The following is a 16,013-nucleotide window of genomic DNA, read 5'->3' as shown; positions in this document are numbered from 1 at the left end:
CTTCCCTGAATTATGATGGCAGTTTTAATCCGGACTGTCCACCTGGAATGTCAATCCTTATATTGCTACTTACACTTCACAACATACTGTCTTGTTCACCCATGAAGGAACTTGTTCTGAGAAGAAAGCTCTAAAGAGTGGGGTCCACTTCCTTGGTCACATGATTTGCATGGCCGGTTAGTCCTTCCTTGAAGTACTGCACGCTGGAGTGGAACAGAAGAGCCCTCTCCTTTCTGGCACAGAGGTGTTAGCTGTGAGCCCAAAACTACCAATAGCCCCATGGCCCCAAACCCATGTAAAAGCTAGTGTAAAGGCATGAAGAAGCACAAAGAGAGGCATAGATGGAAGATGGAAAGTGGGAATCTGGATGGTGTTCTACTCCCTGGTTCCAAATATCCCTGAAGTCACCGCTACTTGTCCTTTCTGTACTATGGTTATTGGGTTATGTGTCAATAAAGTTGCCTCTTCAGCCTTTAACGAGTTTGACTATTAATAGCCTGGTATGGATACTGGCAAATATAATATCTTCTTCCTATTGATGGGCCTCTGTCCCATGGCTGGGCTATTTTCAGCATTAATTATATGACTTGTCCTTGTTCATTATCCATATGCAATTGAAGAGCAACAAAAGTAAGTGATTCATTGCTGACACATGGCATTTCTTGAGCAGCCATTAATTAGCAAAATAGCACTTGAACTTAAATTGTTAAGGAGTGTCAGCAAATAAAACTGTAATCGGAATTTTTTTTCTCCCTTCTTGTGTATGCACCTTTGTGAATTTCACGAGGCAATTTCCAACTTTAATTTAAAACTTATCAGGGAAACCGAGTTCTACATTAATCTTTAAGAACTGTGTCTAAATGAGCGTGGCCTTCTCCATTCTCTCTTTGAGAAACAAGAGATGACCTGAGCCACAGCCTATTCACCTTCTCCAGCCTACCCGATTCTCAGCCCCTGGCACACAAGGACCACAGTCTGGTCTCGGCTTTAAGGAATTCACAAACAATGACTGAGCACGCACTATGTGCCAGGCACAGAGCCATATTTCGGGGGAAATATAAAAATGAATAACATAATTCATGTCTGAGTAGCCCTTGTCGGCTTCTTCCCCATACCCATATATTTTGGACTTTACCAATTTGGTGTGCTCCAACTTCTATCTGCTAGTATCTCCTTCACTGAGACAGGAATTCTGCTAGAAAGCTACTCTTCCGCACTTGGAATGAGCCATCAAGGATGGCAGGACGTGGGAGTTGTTGAAATAGAGGGGAGAATATTCAAGACAGAGAACAAGAGCTGGAAGAAAAAATGTGGACTGGAGAAGGAGTGGAATAGGTATGGGGTCAGTGACCTGGAGCATTTACCTGGAGCAAAAGGTGTGTGAAGGGGAGGACAAGGTGATCATATCATCAAGGAAAGCTGTAGAGGTCAAAATAAAGTGGCTGGGATATACTACACTGCTTTCCTCTGTTGCTGTTACCAAATAGAAGTGAAGTGTAAGTTTGTTAAGGCTATCATCTGTATCATCACATGGGTCTATCGGAGTAGAATTTGCAAGGCTTCTGATAGTAACATGGTGCTAAGTCACATAAGTCGGTTCTTTCCCCCTCCATCCTTTTAAATAGCTAATGTTATTATTAATATTAACTTTTTGCACTGAGTGGTATCAACAAGATGAGACAGATCACCAGCGAGTATCAGGCTGGGATAAATCTGGAGACCTGGGTTCTAGTCTTTCCTTTGTCACCAACTCAAGGAGTAACCTGGGGAAAGTCATTTCTTTGCCAACCTTGGTCTGTCCTCCCATCTGTAATCTTGCAGGGTGGTTATTTGATGGTTGCTTTCTTACCTTTTTCAAGTCTGTAATCACATAGCCATGACCTCTCCAAATCATTTCAAATAAAGTCATTCATTATTTGGGTACTAGAAAGAAAAGAAAGAAGGAAAGAAAAGAGAAAAGAAAAGGAAAGGAAAGAAAAAAGAAAAGAAAAGAAAAGAAAAGAAAAGAAAAGAAAAGAAAAGAAAAGAAAGAGAGAAAGAGGAAGGAAAGAAGGAGGGAGGGAGGGAGGGAGGGAGGGAGGGAGGAAGGAAGGAAGGAAGGAAGGAAGGAAGGAAGGAAGGAAGGAAGAGGAAGGAAGCAGGCTACTCTTCCAGAGTACAGCAGGCCAGAAACACCAGAGAATTAACACTTCCCCATGCCTCCTCCACTCCCCATATCTCTGACTCCCAAAGCCCTCCAGCAGTGACTGACAGAAGTGGATGTACAAATACTCCAGCTCCCTTGATGCTTGGGGGACATGATGCTGACACGCATGAGTAGCCCACTATAACCGCTTAATAATGGACATTTTATTGGCCTCCTCTCCTTTGCTCTATTACTTTTCTACTTCCTATCAGTGTTCCCTGTATCTCCCCCTGGGAGGAGGAAGGGGTTATTTCCATTCAAATGTTCATTTCCTGCTCTGCTTCCAGAGTAAACCAACCTGAGACAATGCCCGTAAAGAACTTATACTTTAGTGGGAAAGACCAGCCTGCAAATAATATTCCTCTACTAGAGGAGTAAAGACTATGGAAACAGAAAAATAGATGCTTCTGTTCTTCCTGACTTAAGAGCTTCTCCTCCAACCAGAGGATTCAGAGTAAATGGAAATCATGTAACAGGCTTTGGGCCGGGATAGCTGGCTCCCTTCTACCATATTGGTCTTTTTTTCCCCGTGACCAGGTTGGGGACTTCTTCCCTCTAACCCCGAAAAGTGGGATTCCTTTAAGTAGAAGGCTTTCCCATGAATTCACTGAAAAAGGTGATCATTTAGTCATATTCTGCACAATACTTCTCTAAAATACTTTTTAAGAACTGCACTTGATACAGGTAGTACAGCAAAGGATCTAGGAGCAAAGGACTTTAATCTCTGCCTCCTTTACCTTTCAGATCAGGATACCATCATTCTTCCTCACTAAACTCCAGCTGTATTTTCAACTGAACCTTCGATGTCCACACTATGTCTCAGACTGGATGCTCTGGGCAGCAGACTCTGACACGGAATTTAGTGTGCACGTAGTACGTGGGAGAAGGAGAAGAAAGCAGAATTGGGTAAAGGAAGAAGTCATACGGCAAAACGTATTGATGCTAGAGGGTACTGTGACGAAGACTTGTCAGAATTGACCAGAATTGACCTGTGTTGGGCCAAAATGTCTTTATACCCCTGTCTACATCAGTCATTAGAGACAAGCTGGCAGGAAGGTGGCCCTGGGCACGGTGGTTGGTTCTCTGCTGCTGAGACAATGCTGCCTACAGGCTGTCTGGTGACAGTGCTCCCCTCACCTGGGATGACAAGCCCTTCCCTGAAAGGGGATCTGGACAACGCATCCCACTAGTCTTCATACACTGGGATCTGCCTCATTTCTCGGCCTGGTGACCACCTCTGCAGGGGCGTTTTCTGCAAGTTGTGAAGTGGAGAGTCCCACAAAATCGGCGACTTCTCACAGTCTCCACTTCTCTTCCCCTTAAACTCCCAAGGCTTTTGCCAATACATTTAATCTCCAAATATACTTTCTGGGATCCCATGAGCTGCCTATTATCAAGTTAAAGTACGAGATTGGAATCGAATGGCATAAATAATCAAATTTAGGTTAGGGTTAGTGTTGGGCCGGAACATAGAATCGGGATGGCCCAGAAGACTCAGGTCTAGCAGGTTTGGTTCATCTAAGACAGTCAGGTTATTTGAATATTCAATGGATCCATCAAATTACTGGCATTTCTTTGTGTATCCCTGCAGCCAAACCCTTCTACCACATTTGAGGAAGTCCCTGGACGACCTAACCAGTCTGGCTCCAGAAAAAGCTCCTTTGAGGTGACCATGAGTTTAAATACATCACTCTGTCCCTCTCCCAACGCCTTACTCAAAGCCCTGCTATTTTCTGGGGGAGAAGGGGTCCCCAAATTGCCTAGTACCTGGGATGTAGGTTAAGCATATCCAGTTACCTATTTACCCAAGGGCTAGGAAAAGCATAATTTGCACCAAGTCTACGCTTCCAGTGGTGGTCATTCTGCTCTATTATCGCTTTATAAAGATTCCCTCTGTTCCATCAAGGGGCTCTTTGCTTTAAGCAAAGAATCACAGAGGAGAAGAGATGAAAAGGACAAATCTGTGCATTTAGCAACACACTTTGAAATTTAAAATGATCTAAACAAAATAGGCTGTCGTTATAACTAATTATGTTTTTAGTTTGGAAATGAACTTTGCCTCTAATTCAAAGTAAGAAATTACTTATGCATTTATCATTTTCTAGGGTACTCACCCCTGTACCACTTCAAATTTCACATTTTTCTCAGTGTCTCTTCACCAAAACAGTCAGACAAAAGAAACAGAAAGATAATAGCACAATAACAAAGGGACATGAATAATTGGAATGTCTCTTCAGTCAGAAGTATTTTTGCTTCTACTAAAGGATTTCACTATGATAAATATTATTACCCTCAAGATCAATGAATGAAGGATCTGCCAAATCTAACTCAATGCCAGGAAAATCTATATTGTATTTACAGATTCCAGATGGAAAGATCCAGCATTTATAGCACAGAGCATTTATATTCTCTTTCCTCCACTCTCCTCTCGATGTTCTTCCAGAACCAGAACTATTTGCCAGACTTACTGGCAAAAAGCTCCTTGTTCATAAAGACGATACTGTAACCAGCAAACCGAACACTTTGAGGACTGTGCATCAGCCATCCTTGAAACCCGGACTTAATACGGATGCTCATCCTGCCTCTATGACTTCATTCCCTTCATGCCATTCTCTCTAAAAGAACGAAGTCGTTATCGAGATAAGATTTCCCCGCCTAGATTGTGAGCAGGCAAACTGAGTAGATCGAATGGATTTGTAAACATTTATTGGCTGTTTGAGTAAAGCTGTGCAGTATCATCACGAACACTGAACTCTGCCTTCATTAGCCATGCAAAATTCCGCAGGTCAGTATGTACATTTTAGCAGCTTATTAAGCTGCTAGATGCTATGATTCAATCAGCTTCACAGAATCCACTGTGGCATGGCTACACTGACACAGAAATGATGGAGGCCAAATAGATTCAAATTAGTCAGACTGCAGTCACCCTGGCATACCACTTTACCCGTCATTTACTCCTGCATTTGGGTACATCCCATGCGCCTTTATTTGCATCCAGAAGATCCAGAACGTATGCCCCTCATGATGAATTTAACAGCCAAAATGAATCATGGCTATTCAGAGGAAAGAATGAGGAATCTTGTTAAGGACTGGGCTGTCATCAATTCCCAGACTGATACAACCCTATCATGTATGTGAGGGGGTCAATGACACAGTCAATGCTTCAGTAAATGGAAACAAGCCTTGCACTTTGGTGGAATGATGGGTCATGATCGCAATACATCTTGGAGAAGTAAATACAGCCCAAAGAATTTCCATTTCAAGGGGGCTATTCTTCACCTAATCCCAAAGGAACTAGGCAGCAGCAATTTTCAGAAATCTTCATTTATTTATCTGCTGCCTCAGAAAAAGTAGAAGGGATATCCAGAGAAGATAAATAACTACAACAATATACCATGGTGATCCAGTCGAACCCATAGAGTTTCTCTCATGCAACCCATTGCTGACCTCATCATAAATGTTTATTAACTGTTACAATCAAAAGCTTGAATCAGACAAGTCATTAGTTTTGTGTTAAATGTTCAGAGTCTTAGAGTTATGAGAAAAAGCTAGAAATAAGACTATTTGTATCAGTGATCAACCAAGGAGAGAATAAGGAGTGATAATGGCGGCAATCAGAGGAGAAGTAAAAGGAGGTACAGCATTAAGTAACATTTGAGTAATTAGTATGTGGTAGAGAGTGCATTTTTCCATAAGAAACCTGAGAGAGGCATTATTATCATCCCTATTTTACAGATAAAGGAACTGAGGCACAAGGAGATTAAGCAATCTGCCAAAGGTTCTACAGTGTGTAAGTGATGTGGTTAGATTTTAAACCTGGGACTCTAACTCCAAAGACTGATTTCTTCATGACTACGCAGAGCTCTATCCACTGGTTTATGTAATTAATCTTTAATATATCTAAAAGAGAAATGTTGTAAAGAACTAGTAAATATAAAATTCATATTTTTGCAATCTACAGAAATATCTTCATGTCCAGATACCTTCTTGGGATTTCGGAAATGTATCCTTTCAGATCACATCTAGTTAAAGATTCATCATGGGTATTAACATTAGGAGCAACACAAAAATAAAAGTGATAGGAGCTGAATGTTTGTCAGAAAACACAAGCGGTCTTTAAATTGTCATCTTGAGCCAGAACTCTGGATTTCAATATTTATTTTACAATATGGTGATAGGGATTTTTCTACTGAAATATTTATTTGGCTATGTTTGAGTCTACATAAATATTAACCTAGGAAACCAGGTTTGGGTCTATATCTACATAAAACCACTAAGTTGCTTTGTCAGATACCATTAAAACTTCTGTATGCTAATAAGAGAGTGATGAGGTGCAGGGGATACTGATCAGATTTTCTTTCTTTTTTTTTTTTTTTTTAAGATTTTATTTATTTATTTGACAGAGAGAGAGACAGCCAGCGAGACAGGGAACACAAGCAGGGGGAGTGGGAGAGGAAGAAGCAGGCTCATAGCGGAGGAGCCTGATGTGGGGCTCGATCCCATAACACCAGGATCACGCCCTGAGCCGAAGGCAGACGCTTAACCGCTGTGCCACCCAGGCGCCCCCGATCAGATTTTCTTGATACGTAACTGAGTAGAAACACGATAAGACGAAAGCAACTGACAAGTAATGTACTTAAGGAAAAAAAAAAAAAGCAAACTACACATAGTTGACCCTCACTTGCTAGTTACTAGGTCATAATCCAAAAATAAAACCTGAATCTTTACATCTAAAGATTCTCAATATGAGATGTTGCTGTCTCAGTTACCCTCTGCTATGTTTCAAACATTCCAAAAATTAAAGCAACAGTAATCTCTTATTTCTCACGATTCTGTGGGATTTGACCAGGCACATCCTCTACTACTGGTTTTACCTGGGCTTACTCATGCATTTAGCAAGATAGTTGGCTGGGCCAGGAGGTCAAAATATGGCCTCACTTACATATCTGACAGTTGGTCCTAGCCATTGGCGGAGGCATTTCAGTTTGCCTCTGCATGGTCCCTCATCTTCCAATTGACTAGACCATTTTCTTCTCAGGAAAATGTATCAAGACAAAGAGGATAAAAGATGAAAGGCCTTTTGAGGCCAAGGCTCTAGGACTAGCACAACATAACTTCTGCCACATTCTATTAGTCAAAGCCAAATAAGTCTGGTTCAAATTCAAGATGATGAAATGAGAGAATTTACCTCTGGATTATAGGAACAGCAAACTCACATTGCAAAAGAACATACAGAGTGGATGGAAAAACTTTGTGGCCATGAGACAACTGACCACACACACACACACACACACACACACGCACGTGTACACACATACAAAGAAAATTCAGCCAGATTATCTGTATCAGTATCAACATCTCAATATCCTAGTTGTGAAATAGTTTTGCATGATGTTACCACTGGGATGAAACAGGATAAAGAGTACATGAAATCTGTGTTATTTCTTACAACTACATGTGAATCTATAATTATCTCAAATAAAAAGGTCAGTTTTTAAAAAGTCAGCTGGAAAGAATTTCATCAGAAAAAGCACAGAAAACAAAGCGGAATTCATTATCACGACATTTTACTAATCCATCGTGAGGCCAGATATAAAATAACATATGTAGTTTATCTACCCACTTATTCAACAAATATTTTTGAGTGCCTCTCCTGGGTCCAGTACTCTTCTAGGCACTGGATATGTAACAGTGAGCAAAAGGACTAAACCCTTTTCGTCACGGGCCACACTCCCCACTATTTCACTCTAAATACTATGGCAAAGCAAAGAATAAAACAGAAGACCCAGGGGCTGACAATAGTCAGCGAGAAGTTGACACTGTGTGGTAAGGAGAGACTATATTCTAAATCTCCATTCTAGAACTTTGAAACCTTCCAGGAAATGTAATTTGTTTCTAAAACATTGAAAAGACTCTCTAGCTTAGACTTTCATTATTTCCAGAGCTCAGTTATCCAGAACCACGGGATATTCTACAAGTACTTGTATATGTGTATCAAATACACACACACACACACACACACACACAAACACACACACACACACAAACACACACACACACACATGTGGTATAGAAATACATTTTAATTTTATTTGTCAATTGTACCTCAATAAAGCTGAAGAAAAGAAATATTTTTAAAGATTTTAAAAAATTGAACTATTCGAGACTGAGCTCCTTAATTCTCTCTCCTGCTTCTTGCCCACCTGCCAGACGCAGTCTGACTGCCCAAACTTGACAAGGATGCTATAGTGTATTCTACTACTTCTGTTTACCAGGCATCCATCCTCCCTTTCCCTTTGAGAAAACTGCCTCTTCTTTGCTCTTTGTACATGTGGGTTGATTGAGGCCAGCCTTAAGTATGAAGATGGACATGATCCAGGGTAAGTGAACCAGCACATTCAAGGGTGGACGTATGACCTAACTGGCCAAGGAGAGTCAGGCCCAGGACTTCTGTTAGAACTCTTGGGAAGCATGCTCTTTTCTCCCACGGTATTAAATGAACAGAATGTGAGCAAGTGGCTACTACTGTTATCTTGCCAATACTCAGAATGAGCTAGCCCCCAAAACGGCACCAAAACAGAGGAAAGCCAAGCAGAGAGACGGGGAGAAAATGGGTCTTAGTGACAATATTGAGGCTCTGATTTCTACTCCAGAACCCTCTTCAGAACTTCTTTTATTACATAAGCAAATAAAATTCTCTTTTGACTTAAACAAGTTTAAGTTGGGTTACTATCACCCACGACTGAAAGTGTCCTAACCAATACAAAAAAAAAGAGGATGAAGAGGATGTAGGAGTACCTCGGGAAAGCAGAATAGAGGACTGGATAGGAGAGTGATTACCAATATTTCAGAGAAAGAATGAAGACTGACTTACTGTGTGCTTGCTTGCATGCCTTCTCTGGCAGTGGACCCAGAAACTTGCCTCACCCTTCAACAGGTAGAGTCAGCAGCACTGGTCTCAGAATTTGACGAAGACACATCAGGATTCCACTGAAGTGATCTTCATTACCGAGGAAGAAACAAGAGCATTGTTTTTAGAGGTTATCTTGTAGCAGCAAAATAAAAAAGAAGCATCTTTGTGCTTACAGAGAATAAGAAAGAAAGACAATAGCACATGATGACCCAAAATATCAGACAAGATCCTCTGGGTACAAATATTTAAGGTCCAAATGCTGGATTAAAGAAACAAGTATTTCACTAAGTGTATTAGAGTTCTCCAGAGTAACAGAGCCAATAGGATACATATCAATCCATACTCCATATATGTATATGGAGAAAGAGAGAGAGAGAGAGAGGTAAAGAGAGGTCTATTTTAAGGAATTGGCTCACTGAATGGTGACTGGCAAGTTTAAAATCTACAGGGTGGGCCATCACCTGAGACCATATGAGGAGCCATAGAGACCCATGAGTAGCGAGTATTGATGTTTAAGTCCAAAGGCCATATGCCAGCAAAGTTTACTCTTGCTTGAGGGAAGTCAGTCTTTTGTTCTATTCGGACCACCAACTGATTAGATGAGGCCCACCCATGTCACAGAGGGGAATCTGCTCAAACTCCATGGATTTAAGTATTAATTCCATCTAAAACATCTTCACAAGAACATCCAGAATAATGTTTGACCACATGTCTGGCACTATTTCCAGCCAAGTTGACACATAAAATTAACTATCACACTAAATATAGGAACAACAGTCTTAGCAAATTTCTCCATGTAATCAACTAAACTTTTCCAGCTTACAAAATCAGATCTATAGAAAAATATCCTCCCAGTGTGCTATCATTGATTTCAAAGTCTGAAATACCCAGGAAGCACAGTTGAATATGACAGGAAGAACACTGCCCTGGGAGTAAGAAAGCCTAAGTTCTAGTTACAGGTCTGGTGCTAATTTAACCAAGTCATCTCACCACACTATATTTCAGTTTCCTTATCTCTAAGGTGAAGGGTGGGGGTAGATCTAGTGACCCCCCCCCCAAAGTACCTTCTAACATTCATTTACACCATGTTTCTAATCTTCTCTCTGATCAAAGACCACCAACCTCACTCCTTCCTAGAATCTCTAGTCTCTAGTATTTATTTCAAATGCCCGATTGGATAATGTTCTCTTTTGTAGTTCCAACCTTTATGCTATTTAAATAAAAGTGGGACATGTGCTGCTGAGAATAGCAATGACGGGGGTCCGTGGGTGTTGGCAGCATCCTAGCCAAGGTGACGCTGAATTGTTAAAGGCAGCCCACACTACAAGGTTTTCTCAGCTATATCAGGTGAAAGTGCTTCCAGTGGAAAACAAATTTGATCTAAAAGACAAAGATGATGACAAAAACATATAGCCCTTCCATTGGAGTTGGTATATTCTTCAGAAATTTCTGCTGAGAAGGGGGAAAGGTGTTTCAAGATGATCAAGAAAAGTTTGAAAGCACACCTGAGGAAAGAGGATTTGAGTTAAAGCCAAGAGTAACCCACTTCAAATAGCATTTTCACTATTCCTGGCAACCCAGAAATGCTCTTTTAGCCTCTGTAATACCTATAATAGCACATTTATGTTTAGTATCTAAGATGTGATAAAAATAATTCAGAGAGTTACAGTATTGATGGGAATGAAAAATGGTGTAGCTGCTATGAAAAACAGAATGAAGATTCTTAAGGATATTAAAATAGAACTATCATTTGATCCAGTAATCCCACTTCTGGGTATTTATCAAAAAGAATTGGAATCAGGATCTCAAAGTGATATTAGCACCCCAATGTTCATTGCGGCACTACTCACAACAATAAGACATGGAAGGAACCTAAATGTCAATCAACAGATGAATGAATAATGAAAACGCTGTATATACATACAATGAAATACTATTCAGCCTTAAAAAAGGAAATCCTGCAACATGTGACAACACAGATGAACCCTGAAAACATGATGCTAAGCAAAATAAGTCGATCACAGAAAAACAAATCTTGCATTATTCCACTCATACGAGGTATCTAAAACTATTAAACTCATATAATCAGAAAGTAGAATAGTGGTTACCAGGGACTGGTGAGAAGAGGAAATAGGGAATTGCTAACCAATGGCACAAATTTTCAATTATGCAAGATGAATAAGTTCTAGACATCTATTATATAATAGCATGCTTATAGTTAATAATATTGTATTGTACGCTTAAAATTGTTAAGCAGATAGATCTCATATTAAGTGTTCTCACCACAATAAAAGAAATTTTTTTTAAAGATAAGAAAGTTGAAAGAGACATATGTTCTAAGGGACATACATTCTAAGGGGGAAAAAGCAATGTAAAAAGTAGCAAATAGGAATTATAAAGAAGATGGGACAAGAGATTATAAAGGAGAAAGTGTGGATCATTAAAGACCACTCTGAATTAAAAATATTTTATGGTTGTTCCAGTGATCTTACTTGACTTCAGGTTCTCCATGCAAAAGGATCACGTTCTTTGTGTTTCTCTCTTCACTTGGTACCTTGCCTCACAAATGATAGGAGCTTGACATGTTTGTTGGAGAACAAAGAGATAAAGGAACGCCACTCCAGGTCACAGCTATCACTGTGGGTTAAAATTTTAGTCTGTCGATATTTCTAATTCAGATAAAGTCTTTCAGAAATCTTGTAGTTCATGATTAAGAAATGTTTTAAGTACATAACCTTCCAACTTGATGGAGATCTTTCACTGAAATATTGAGAGAAGTAGAATGCAAAAAGGATAAAATATTGAAAACATGTTCCTGCCACAGTTTGGTTCACTGTAATGATATGCCTTGCTTTTATCTGCAATATGAAATAAATGTAGCAAAACTTCACAACATAAGAATGATTTCCAGTTTTCAACAAAGTAGTGAGAAGTTCAGAACAAATAAGTGCTGACGGCTCCCACTCCCAAAACCTAATCTCTTTCTCACAGGAGAAATGCGCATGTTGACAGATTTCAGAGCCACGACTACACATACACTGTAAGAAAGCTCTGGGGAGCCAGATGGTGGTCAGGTCCCACAGTAAAAAAGAGTAGTGTGCTGGAGACAGAGCAGGCTTGAGGCCACAATTCAAAATAGGTTAGGAGAGCTTTCTATTAATTCTTTTTCTCTCCCCCACATTGCCCTGGGAGAATATTGACCACCATTTCACTACAGTAATTCAGATACAGATGTTAAAGAAGTGATATCAGGGTAGCCCTGGAACGCAGCTGGGATGAAGGGCCTAAAGCAATGAGACCTAACGGAAGGGCTGGCCCTGAATATTCCCTTCCCTCCTTCCCCTGCCCACTCCTTGGGCCAGGAAATTACATTTAAAAGGTGCTATTCCCTGAATGGAGCAAGGTACGGTAACACCTGAAGCAGAGAACATTGGAATGGGCAGAACCCAAAGTCTCGCCCCATGCACTGAAATCTTAAAAGTACCTAAAGGAGCCCAAACCAAGGCCTGAACTTATGCCCATCCCCCCTGTTGACATTACAAGTCAAAGGAGCTAGTAGCCATAAAGAAGTAAAAGATACATCCAGAAAGTATTACGAGAAATCTGAGGAGAACACACATTCCAAAAGAAATACTATACTAAAATATGCTAAACTATACTAAACCTAAACCAACTCTATAATTTTTTAAAAAAGAAAAATTAACAAAACTCACAGGAAAAGAAAAAATAAAGTATCAAACAGATAAGTTTTAAAAACCCATACCTAGTGAAGTTATACTGAAATATTTCTAATATTTTAAAATCTTTACAGTAAAAAAGCAGATAACTTACATGTAAGAGGAATCAAACGGATATCAAATTTATCAACAGCATTAATACATGAAGATACTGTAGTAAAAATCTTCAGAATGTTGAAGAAAAAGTGTTTTGAAGCTGAGATCTTATATCCAGTTAAATTATCACCTAAATGCAATGATGAGATAAAGATCAAAGATTTATGAAGCTACAAAAATTTGCCAGACAAAGACTTTGAAAGAACTCTTGAAAAACATACTATAACAGAATAAGGAATAAATCTGGAAGAAAAAAAGCAAGATGTGAGAAGTAAGGATGAGGTAAAACTTAATTTATTATTTTAAGAAATAACCAGAAATATATGTGCACAAAAATCTAAAACTAAAATTCTAAACAATAATAAGATGTTAATGAAGTTTGAGGGGAGATACCAGAGGGAAGTGAGAGAAATTAGAATGTACTAAGGTTCTTGTCTTATTCAATGAAAAAACATAGATATTGATAAGTTCTCTGATGAAAAAAATAAGCACAAGTATAAATTTTACTAATTTGGAAATAAACACCATAAGGATAAAAATAAAATATATAGCTTTCAACACTGAAAAAAATTTTTCTCATTTACATAGAGTATATAAAAGCAGAAAAAATAAATGAAAAGGAAAAAGTGTAAATAGAATACAAAAAAATAAGATAACAGAAATAAATCTTAACAAAATTAATTACAATGAATATAAATGGATCAAACTTATCAATCAAAAGACAGAAAATCGCAGAGTGAATATTAAAAGCCAGGGAGAGCAATAAAGAAGGTATACAAAAGTGTTGATAATGGAATGGAAAAAATATACCAGGAAAATAAGAAATAAAGCCAGGTTATAGAACTTATAGTGAAAAACACCATAAGGGAAAAAGAGGAACGTCATATATTGGTAAAAGGAACATTATATCAGTCATGAACAGATGTATGCATAAAGCCTTGAAATATACATATTCTTTAACTTACTGAAAAATTAGAAGAGATAAATAGCTAAATCAACAATTGTAGGTGAAGATTTTAACATGTTCATCTCAGAAACTGCTAGATCAACAGACAAAAATAAACCAAACGGAAAATGTGTAAATCCCACAATAAGCTTGATCACATAAAACATAACCAGTAACACAGATTGCATATAATTTTCCAAACCCACAGGAACACTCACAAGAATTCATATTTTAGTACATTTTTCAAAACTTAATACATTTACTAAGTTGGCATTTTGTCTGTAATCCAATGTTGCAGACGCTCCCTTGAGAATTTCATAATCTCTTTTTAAGAGATGGCTTTTAAGAATGCAGGCTAAAAGTCAACACGCTTACATGCTGCTTTACGACTTACTTGTCTTACTGCTTATTCCTTCCGGTCTTTTTTTTTTTTTTAATTTTATTCGTTCTGTTTTAAATTAGGAGATAGCTCCTCTGAGTAAACTGTATTTCCCCAGGTATGACAACCTCCTTCCTTGGAATGGATAATACAATCTGAAACACATTCTCCTGAATACCTCTGATGCTAGCAAATTATTATCTTTATTGTTATCAAAAGTTACTTAGCACCACATCCCATAAAGAAGGTGGATATTTTGAGTCACATGTAAGTTGTGACTTTAAAAGAATCATAGTAACTGTAGAATGAGTATCATTTGTATCCTTTTGCCCTTCTTCCAACAAAAGTCTCCTATGTTGACTCTTAACCTCCTCCCCCACTCTTAGTTCAGACACATGGGGTGGAACGAAGACTCCATGGGGAAGCACATGCCCCAGAATTAACCAGAAACCACGTTGCATTCCCTTGTCCTCAGAGACGGTTTCACTGTCAGCATGCAGTCTACATCTCTGTAGACTTCTCTGGTAGCTACCAGAAATGATGTTCACTGCTTCCAATGGATTTCAGCCTGAAAGGATGCTACAGTCACTTTTGTTACCACACAGGAGAAGCCTATCTGAGAATGGAACCAACACAAAGAAGCAGGGCCCAGGGACAAGGAGACAAGTAAGATCCTGATCACACTATTTGAGTTTCTCTGTCCACCTGTGTTTGAAGATAGACCTCCCTGCTAAACGTTCCAGTTACATGGACCAATAAATTCTCTTTTTGCTTAAGTCATTTGAGTGGAGTTTTCTGTAACTTTCAACCAAAAGTTTTGATAATGTGACTTGCTTATATAGCTCATACATTTGCTTTTAAGGCAATTCCAGAAGCAAAAGTACTTCAAACCATGACAATATAATTGAAATGAAATCTCCTAAAGTGATTACAGTGGAAAAGAAAAATTCAGATGCATAGATTCTTAAATATTTGGTAAATGTCAGTCTGCTTAATTTTAATTCATGCTTTAACTATTCTAAAGTTAGATATTCTTCTTGCTGCAAACCGGATCACACGCCCATCCTTGTAACATGGTGATTAGGCAGTGTTACCAGAAGAGAAGAATCAAATGGGTACTAAGCAGATAAAAGTAACAGATATTCATTATAGTTACCTTTGAACAAACATGAGCATTTTATAGGAAAGCATTTTAATTTTTCATGATTTACCAGATTTTAAAAATTTTTTAAAGAGGGTTTGTGCTTTATATTAAAGATATTAGCCTAGAATCCATAGACTATTATAGGATTCAGATTGTCCATAAATCCTTTGATAAAAAAAGAAAATTTGTGCGCATGACCATATGGAGATTTGGGAGAAGGAAATCTATAGCTTTTCTTGGATTCTCAGAAGAGTCCATAGTGCAAGAAAGGGTCAGAAATAACTACTGTCTTATAGATGGTTTTGATATCTAATGAACATTTTCCAAGAGAAATATATCCAACTTTTGAAATGACTCAAGACAGAACATGCCCAGTACACCTATATGTGGTTATCTCTGGTGACAGGATAAGAGCCAGTTTTTTTCTTTGAAATTTTCTGCATTTCCAACATTATCTATGATGAATATGAATTATGTCAGTAAGATAAAAAGTTAATTTAAGGAAAAAAGGTCTACTTATATCCCTGGGTCTACCATAAAATTCCCAGGTCAAACATAGCAGTTAAGCCATTTCAATATTTAAATCAATGGGCAGTACCAGAACAAGGCATCA

At 38.6% G+C, this 16,013-nt stretch overlaps 1 long non-coding RNA gene across 1 annotated transcript in view; it reads right to left on the bottom strand.

Annotated features, from left to right (window-relative positions):
* LOC103656891 overlaps positions 1-11,754 on the bottom strand; it is an 18,416-nt gene extending 6,662 nt beyond the window's left edge. Inside the window, exons 1-2 of the long non-coding RNA XR_566730.2 lie at positions 11,591-11,754; positions 9,060-9,185 (exon numbers count right to left, since the gene is read on the bottom strand). This is a non-coding gene — a long non-coding RNA (uncharacterized LOC103656891). The remainder of the gene's footprint in view (positions 1-9,059; positions 9,186-11,590) is intronic.
* Between the last annotated feature and the right edge of the window lie 4,259 nt (positions 11,755-16,013).

This window comes from Ursus maritimus, unplaced genomic scaffold (assembly GCF_017311325.1).
Source record: "Ursus maritimus isolate PB19 unplaced genomic scaffold, ASM1731132v1 scaffold_21, whole genome shotgun sequence".
Taxonomy (NCBI): Eukaryota; Metazoa; Chordata; class Mammalia; order Carnivora; family Ursidae; genus Ursus; species Ursus maritimus.
Note: the sequence above shows the minus strand (reverse complement) of the source record. Positions and strands in the feature narration are given on the sequence as shown.